The sequence below is a fragment of the Miscanthus floridulus genome, chromosome 13 (genome assembly GCF_019320115.1).
Source record: "Miscanthus floridulus cultivar M001 chromosome 13, ASM1932011v1, whole genome shotgun sequence".
Taxonomy (NCBI): domain Eukaryota; kingdom Viridiplantae; phylum Streptophyta; class Magnoliopsida; order Poales; family Poaceae; genus Miscanthus; species Miscanthus floridulus.
The window spans coordinates 64,760,638-64,770,562 of NC_089592.1; the positions used below are offsets into that span (position 1 = coordinate 64,760,638).

At 44.6% G+C, this 9,925-nt stretch overlaps 1 pseudogene; it reads left to right on the forward strand.

Annotated features, from left to right (window-relative positions):
* The window catches only part of LOC136499929 (histone-lysine N-methyltransferase ASHR3-like), a 9,937-nt pseudogene extending 9,055 nt beyond the window's left edge, over nt 1-882 (forward strand).
* Nucleotides 883-9,925: the final 9,043 nt, after the last annotated feature.

A 9,925-nucleotide genomic window follows, 5' to 3' on the forward strand; every position in this document is an offset into this window, starting at 1 on the left:
TCGCTTTCGGTCGTTCGTTTTTTCGTTTGCGGTTTTTTTTTTTTTTCTTTCGTCTTTTTTCTCTTTCTCTTTCTTTCTTCTTTAGTGTTCTCGTTAGTTATTTAGTTATTTAGTTTTTAGGTTTGAGGTTGTGTGTTGTAGTATGAAGTTTTTGTCAAATGCTTATATTCCTAGTGAAGTTGTTTAATATGTCTGTTAATGTTACTTTGAATATATACATGTGCTTTTATATTATGTTCGTATTGCATAACAAGTAGTTTAAATTTTACAATGCTATATAATATTAATTTGAATTTTGGTAATTTGAATACTCTAACCCTTTGTTTATCAATTTGTAATAGGACGGCCCCTCCCACGCAGCACCCGTTGTACCCCATTCTTGAGATGGAGTACGACGACCAGCACTGAGCACACATCTTGAGTGACAACGATGCAGAGGTGGCCTTGCCTCCTTTGAGGCCCCGCACGCACACCAGAGCGCACCAGTGGGGCGAGCGTTACGCGCCGTACATACGGCGTGCCGGTTTCCTCGAGCTTATCCGTGTTGTCAACTACGGTCTTTCGCCCCTTGACCCAGCACTACTTACTGCAGCTATAGACAGGTGCGAGTGCTTTATTTGTACGTAAACATTCTTGTAACAAATTTGAGACAACTAACCGTCGTTCTATTCTTATAATAGGTGGAGGCCTGAGACCCACACGTTCCACCTACCTTGTGGCGAGATGACCTTGACCATGCAGGACGTCAAGGCTATATTTGGCCTTCGGTTGGGGGGACTTCCAGTGACAGGGATAGTTGACAACGATCACTGGAGGAAGTTGGTGACTCAGTTTACTGGCTTTCTTCCACCAGACGACGAGGCTTCTAAGAAAAATAAGTGAGAAATTCAAAGCTATTTAATACTTGCATTACTTTCCTGCAGCCATCGGGTCTCATTTTCTTTGGTCAATTTCAGGAAAAGTGTGGTAGAACCGCCTAATTTAATGCCTCACAGGAGTGCTTGTCTTCCATTAGATACTAAGCACTCGAGGGAGAACACTAAATTACTCGGTTCCATCGGGCACACCCCAAGGGAGAACCCAAAAATCTACATTTTTGCCATCAGGATCACAAATGAGAGAATAAAACTTACATCATTCGTAACCATTTCTTACATCACTTTTAATACAATATCAGAGTATAATATTTATTAACATAACAGCGGAATAAAATCATGTTATCAAAGTTATAAACAATTTAATTGAACAGCGGAATAGAAACATGCGAACATAGTTGCAGCGGAAATAAACATCTATTAATGTCATGATGAAGTATTGATATATAGACTATGACAACAGATTATGAAACTTTCATTTATAAAAGTATTTGGTGAGAGTTATAAATAACAACTACGATCACAGCATAAAGAAAATCCTCTCTGAGTCCACCAGGAGGAATCCACACACAAAGGTTAGCTCAAGCCTCCATCTGTTACCTGCAACAGGGGGAATAAAACCTTGAGTACTCATTTGTACTCAGCAAGACTTATCCAACAGGAGGAAAGAAAAAGACTCCAAGGATATGCAAGGCTATCTGGCTTGTGGGTGGCATTTGCAGGAAGCATTACTAAGCGTGCGTCCTTATATTCGATTTTTATTAATAGCCGCATTGGTTCATTAACTAACCATTCTATATAAGCACCTGTGCTACTTTCAAGCAGGTGGTATGCAATCAGATTTCCTTTTTCCATCTTCCATCTTTCATCTTTCAATTCTTACTATGATGCTAAACCGCGGACAAGCCGTACCGGATCGTCCGGTGATTCGCGAATCAATGCCCTCAGCTGGGTACCCCGAAAACACACGCCCTGCTTGTACCCCAGGCACAAGCAGGACCAACCCGTCACTCTCCTGTCCCGGGTGTCTAGGTCTAATCCAAACTAGGACTCCAAGCCCCCGCCCCTAAGTCCTAGACTCAGTGCGGTACAAGGACCTCCTCCACCAAAAAGAAACCCTGACAGTCGGTCCGGAAAGAGTCGGATCCGCGACAAGAGAGAAACAAGTCTTCCAAGCACCCATACACAAGTATGTGCTCGAGATAATAAGTCTGTGACCAGCCTAGAGTCATATGCAACGATCGGTCCTTAACTGACCAGACAGGAAAATGCAGTGTAACCAAGCTATGCCCCGCGTCCACGGCGACACAACCTCTTACACCCACCAGGGGCGGATTCAGAACGGGGCTGCGCCCCGGGCTGAGCTACTGATTCACGTTCAAAACAGTCTGATCTTGCTTCTTAGGCCTCCTTTTGTCTAATTAAGATCATAGTTTTTTAGGCTAAACACCACATATATTACAGGGGCTACATGGACTCGTCCCGGGCTGCAACCCAGGCAGCCCGGGCCTTGGATCCGCCCCTGACACCCACCAATACCCAAACCACATCTCTGCCCGGTCACCATTTTCCTTTCCACCATTTTATATATTCCAAGTGATAATCATATAGTAACATATTTCCTATATCTCGCGAGTGACAGGCAATCACTCAACTTCTACCGAAGTCCTGTAGCATAGCATTCTACACGATCCTATCATACTAGTAAGACTCATAGGATAAAGATATATATGCAAGTGGGTTTCAATCAACTCCTTAAAACTTAATGCACAAATATAATTTAAACTACAGAAAGTAGGAGTTATGCACCGGGGCTTGTCTGGGTAAGATATATTTAAAGTTAGTATCTACATCTTCAGATCATCCACCATCAGCTGGATAACAATCCCATTGCATCATCTCCTAGAGAGAATACCATTACACCATCTTCGGGTTCCCAATCATCCTTCAATTGATCCGTTGACCCATCATCGTACATATATGATATGCAATGCGATGCAAATGCAAAGACATAATTAATCGACTACAATCGTGACTCATAAAATATGACGTACGCCTCTCAAGCTAACGAGCTAGTTCTAACGACAACCGTACTTAGCTACGTATCTATGTTGTCGAACATGGCATTATTTCCCAACAATTATTTTAATTATATGAACTCAAGTTGTTTCTTTACTTTATTCCAACAATTAATCCTTATTCGAAATAAAGCATCATTAGCCACCTAGCAAACTAATTATTTTGGAGCTACGAAATTTACAGCGAGTACCTAATATTGCTAGGACCCGACTGTAAAGATTTAAGATCCAATACTATTACCAATTTATCACGGGAATTCCTACAAGTTCATCTTTTAACAATATTAAGCATTTTAAAATACTTATATAGCTCCCAAAAATATTGCTAAACTTTGTGAACAAAATATACTAATGGATAGAGCATAATTTTAGGAGACTAACAAAACTGGTTTCACAATTTTTGGACCTCTATACCATTTTATATCGATTTTACAAGTTAAACTTAGAAACCGATTTTTTGAAAAACATTTCAACACTGGTACGGCCGGCAGCCACTAATCGGCCCATCAGGGTGCGATGCGCGAGCGGCCCAGCTAGCCACACACGGACGCGCAGCCTAGGCGAGCACCTGACCAGCGGACGGCCCAAGCGCGGCGCATGGCCAGCGGCCCGTGCGGGGCAGCGAGCAGGCCATGGGCAGCAGCCCAGCCATAGTGAGACGCGCGGTAACGGTGCGTGGCCCAGTAGCGGTTGCCGGCAAGTCGGCCCAGTGCGCGGCCTCCCCAAACCAGAATCCGACACGGGTGCTAATGTTTTGCTAAAAGGTCCCCGTGTTATTTTCTATTCGCAAAGCTACCGATAGCACTATTCAGTACTCTCTCAGTCTTATCACAATAGCCCCTTCTCTTGTTCCTATTTACAAATCGTGGTCCCTACGTGACCCCAAAAACAGAGCAGCGCAGCCGGACATGGCCGGCTGGCACTGGTTCCGGCCGGAAGGACTTGCCGGCGGAGCGGAACGAGCGACGAGGCACGCAGGCCCCTCGCGTGGAGGCACCGTGGCTAGGAGAGCGACCGGGGAGAGCCAGGGCACCCGACGGTGGCCAGGCACGACTGCCCACGTCGGCGCGGCTCACCGGCGGCTGGCGCATGCGTTCCAACGCGACGAGCATGGTATGGACTAATCCAAGGGGTGGGGAAACAACAGGGTCTCACCTAAGTCCTGCTGGCAACGCAGGTTCAGTCGGATACATTGCGGGGAGAGCATGCCCGCATGCGTCGGTGAGGTGGTGACGGCAAACCGGAGCCGCACCATTGTTCCCGGCGGTACGAAGCTCCGCCGAAGGGCCTGTTGCAGTAGAAATGGCAAGGTAACAAGGTAGTTCCGAGACGATGTAAGAACAAGGAGGAGATGGACGAGGAGAGCATGCCCACGGTGGAGCCGAGCTTCGGCGTCGATGGCAACTGCAACGACAGCGAGGCCACACATGGCAGCACCCATGGACGTATACCGTCGAGACTTCGTCCAAAGGCTAGTTAAGGGCCTAGCGCAGTCGTGGGTGTGAGCAATTGGAGGGAGATGAGTCGAGCGTGGCCAATTTGGAGACGAAAGGGAGAGCACTAGGGCAGCTATGGTGGCGCTGCTCTGCTTGACAGTGGCTGTGGGGAAAACGCTCAGAATGACGGTGCAGCGGAGGCTCGGGTGCTCGGAAATGGCAACTGTCCAGTGTGACAGAACCGACCAATTATACGAAATTAAGTAAGAAAATCATCCACCAAAGCAGACAATTGAGCAAACTTAAGCCCGTATAACCCGGTAGTCCATGAAATCACGAAGGATTTCAAACCAACTCGTGTCCCAGCCATGATCGTAATAAGTTTAGCGGTCACCATCACATATTACATAAAAGTTCGCAATCTCAGATACATCAGAGTTTAAACATAGTTATTACAAACCAGTTCGAATAAAAGTAGCGGAAGTCATTTGTTCAAACCACACACACACTCACGCGGAGTTTAAATATAGTGCCAGCGAATGATCATCTCCAATAAAAGCATCAGATGAGACATAAGGAATGACCATGCCCATGGTCCTAAGCATCACCCACCGCAGGATAAAGGCAGTTGATACAGTAGCCGTAATACATCTGCCCATCTACAACAAGTGGGAATAAAACCCTGAGTATGAGAAGGTACTCAGCCAGACTTACCCGACATAACCGAAAATAAATGACACCAAGGATTATGAAGGGCTTTATAGTAGGGTAGCTGACTCATTTGCAAAAAGAAGCATTTTTAACATTTCAAGAACCTTTCTAAAAGCATTATTGCCAAGTTAATTATTATTAACCTGTCAACTAGATTTGCACCTATACTAGAGTAAACATGTGATTAAGCAGATAATGATAACCAATGATCATTAAACAACTTCCAAACTGTCATATTCATTATAACTGTCCAAGTGTTCCATAATATTTACTACGATGAAGTAACTCAAGTCAAGTGCTCACTATCTAGGAGCGATGGTGATTCGAATCGATTCCTAACCAGCTGGTGATTTGTTCCTTACACAAACCTCACTCACCCGCTAAAGTGAGATATTGATCACCGAGTCAACTTTCCAGGAATCTCGAGTTTGCCAGGAATCACATGTACCCGGGGGCCGACCGACTGCACTTTGGTCTTATCATCCCGCCCCCGTGTCCTACCACACCTGCTCCGGCACAGTGCGTTGCGGGCAATCTACTCGGCCTAAAAAATCTCCTAGCTTTGCGGTCGGAAGGTACTTTATCCGGCCAGCTAAATGTAAGGCATGCGTTCAACATGACTCGAGGCCCAACAACGGTCGGTCCTTAATCGACACAGACGGAAAACACTACAGTCCAAAACTCTGCAAGTCTCCGTCCGGTCTCAACTTTATTTAACACTTAGTTATACCATGACTTCATAGTCATCCAAGCAGATCCTGGTAACCACCTATAGCTCATAGGTGACAGGAAATCACCTGACTTCTACCGGTCTAAGCCAGCTAAGCATTGACTCGACTGCGGAAACCAGGGTAACAAGGATATAGTATGACAAAGATAAGCAAGGTATAATACAGCAACGGTTGCAAACAACTCCTGAACGTAATGCATCAATTTAAAGTAAAGTATTTAATTAAATAATTGCAAACCGGGAGAAAAATGCTCCGGGGCTTGCCTCTCTCAAAGGAGCTCGGACGGTGATCGGGGCACTCCGGAAGTTCCTCAACGTCCTCCTCGTCGGCTTCTAGCACTTCCTGCTGCTGCACCTCGAGCTGCTCCTCTGGCTCCTCGGGTATGACGACTGGGTTCTCGGTTTGCGATCCTGTATGATGCAATGCGCGTAAGTGATTATGCAAACGGTGCATCGAAGGAGATGAATGCCATGGGTATGTTGAAATACAAGGTAGTCAACATCATCCAAGAAACTATACTATAAGCACATGTCATCTACTGCATTCTCTTCTACTACTAATATGTTAAGTCAACATATTTTATTAAATACTTCAAAGATACACCAAAGCTTTACTAATTTCTTAATCACACTTAAAGCAACATTTACTTAAACCCTAATTAATAATAGGTTTGAATAGCAACATATATTTCTAATGCTCCTAAAAATCTGAGAAAATTACAGTAGCATAATACTACCGTAAACAGACTACCATAAAAATTTCATGACATTTGGATAAGTAAACTATCCTACACAAAAATGACAAGCTATAGCATACAAATGAGCATGAAATTACTTTGTACTATGAAAAGTGTCAAACAACAGAATTAATATTTTTCCTAGGTTTTTCATAGCCTATAATGACTGTACAAAAATTACCACATGCATGTTTTATACAAAGTTTGCTCTCTAGCAAAAATAACAAAAATCAGCCATTAAAGGCACTTGAACTACATCTCAAAATTTTCCCACAGCACATGCATGAAACATATTTTTCCTAGGAAGTACATGACCTAAGAAGATTAACAAACTTGAAATCATATTTTTCTGCAGAATATAGATTTTTCTACATATTTTTCAAGTTATCAGCAATATCCATGATTAAATAAAATCCTACCGAAAAGTATCCCAAAAATGACATGCAATAATTTTCCCAAGTAGATCTGATGATAAGGAACCTAGCAAAATTTGTTTCAACAAATTTGGAGCAAGTTTGATCACCCAAACAAATTTTCAAACCATTTTAGATTTCAAATAATAAAGAATAAAAGGGAAATCCAATCACTTAAACAATACTGGGCCGGCCCGAAAAGATCCGACGGCCCACGACACAGCGTAGCCCAAACCTGGCTCCCGCCTTCGGCTCGGCGACTGACGCACGGGACCCACGTGTCAGCGAGAGGAAACAGGGGACGGAGGGAGATGACGACGCGGTAGCCATGAAATTCGCCGACGGCGAGCTCCCCCGGTGAACCCGACAGCACCGGCGTGCTCACCTCGGTTTCCCGCACCCATAGCACCCCTAAAGCTAGACTCTAATGGACTCCCTGGATACCGGCCATGGCCCACGGCGGCTCGGCCATGGCGCACGGTGGTGCTCCGGCGAACCCCGACGGTTGGTGGCCATACAAGGCGCGCGCAAGCACAGGGTAAATAAGGCGGACCTTCCTATGCTACGGTGAAGCGGTCAGGCGGGACCGCGTGCGATCATCGGCGGTGACCATGGTGGCCATGCCGCGGTGGTGCACGATGGCAATGTTGCTCACCTATAGCTTGGCTGGCTCCGTGAGGGCGCTGACGAGGTCCGAGAGGCGATGGCGGAGCTGCGGGTTGAATGGTGGTGGCTGTGGCACCGCGGTGAGCTCGGCGGAGCTGATGGCGTCAGCGGTGCGCTACAGCTGCGAATGGGGAAGGCAAGGAGGGGTGAAAGGGGGCAGAGCGCGTGAGGAGAGCAGCAGGGTGCGCTCCTCTTCAAGCCAGCCAGCGCGCTGCGTGGTCAGGGCGAGCCGAGCGCGTGGCGGACACGCGGCGGCCACCACCTGACCTTGGTCGGCCATGGACTGACTGAAACCGGAACACTGTAGCTCAGTTCAGAGAACAACAGGGCTGACTGACAGCGCCAAAAGATGATGCTCGGTCTCCTAATCCGTTGAGTGTTAGCGAAAGAAATCAAAACAAAAGTTGTACACCTACATGCCAGCTACAAAACTTATGTAAAGATCACTGTCTAATTCGCAAAGGACAGAGAGTAAAATCGTGTCAAAGTCGTGTTCAAGAAACTGAAAACTAGAATTTAAACTTAGAAATTTCTAAGAGTTGAAACCAACCCAAATTCTGACTTGTGGGACCATTTTGAGCATGTTGTGCACATTTTCATGACTTGGTCACAAAATACTTTTTGTTCCTCATATAATTTGCTACAACTTTGCTTTAGGTTGCTTAGACATGCAAACATTCTAAGTGGTACTTTTTGAACAGTGAAACCAAAAAGTCCTAGGGTCAAAACAAGTCAAACCATGATTTGAAATCTTAATTGGGCAAAATGATCAACATGAACATTGTTCCTAATGACTTTCTAAGCATAGCTAAGATGTTTAATAATATATTTAGCTATACCATAGATTGGTCATACAAAAATCAAGCACTAAAGGTACTGAAATGATGAAAACACTTGAAATGATACTCTTGTTTCATAATCATGTTTCACATGTTTCAAGTGATATATGCTTATGAATGGATGAATGATGCTCATGATCAGGAAATGCAAGTGCAATTAGGTAAGACTAACACCAGGGGTGTTACAGCCCTCCCCCCTTATAAAAATCTCGTCCCGAGATTTGGGTTATGAACCATTTGTTATAAAATTCTTCATAAGCTTTTTGTAGATACTCTCCTGTTTCCCAAGTTGCATCTCCCTCATCATGATGATCCCACTGTATCTTGTATATTTTCACCACACTATTCCGAGTAGCACGTTCCTTAGTGTCTAACATCCGGACTGGTTGCTCACGATACACCAAATCTGATTTGAGTTGAATACCTCGAGGTTCTATTCTTTCCTCTGGAACACGCAAACATTTCTTGAGATGTGATACATGGAAAACTGGGAAAATGGTACTCATTGTTTCAGGTAACTCTAACTTGTAGGCTACCGGACCTCTTCGTTCCAGGATCTTGTATGGTCCTACGAATCTCACGGCAAGCTTTCTTCGGATTCCAAACCTTTTCTTCTTCATTGGCGTGACTTTCAGGTAAACATAGTCACCAACTTCAAATATAAGGGGTCTCCTTCTTTTGTCTGCATAGCTTTTCTGACGTGATTGGGCAGCTTTCATATTCTGCTGAATAATATGAACTTTCTTCTCGGCTTCTTCTACAAAGTCAATGCCATAATACCTTCTATCACCAGGTTCAACCCAATTCAATGGTGTTCTACATTTTCTACCATATAAAGCTTCGAATGGGGCCATCTTGATGCTTTCTTGATAACTATTATTATAAGAAAATTCAGCTAACGGTAACCATGACTCCCATGATCCCTTGGAAGACAATACACAGGCTCTCAACATATCCTCCAAAACAGCATTTACTCGTTCAGTCTGACCATCTGTCTGAGGATGATAAGCGGTACTGCGAATCAAACTAGTTCCTAAGCCTTTGTGTAAATGTTCCCAAAAATGAGCCGTGAACTGTGAGCCTCTATCAGACACTATGGTCTTTGGTATTCCATGCAACCTCACAATTTCTACGATATATCTCTCGGCATATTGAGGTGGTCGATAATCTGTTTTGACAGGCAAGAAATGAGCGGTCTTGGTAAGACGATCCACAATTACCCATATCGAATCATGCCCTTTTTTAGTAGTGGGCAAACCTGTGATAAAATCTATACTGATATCGTCCCACTTCCAACTAGGGACTGATAAGGGTTGCAACATACTGGCAGGTTTCATGTGAATGGCTTTCACTCGACAACATGTGTCACATCTGGCAACATATGCTGTAATTTCTTTCTTCATTTTGGTCCACCAATAGCGGGATCTTAGTCCTTGATAC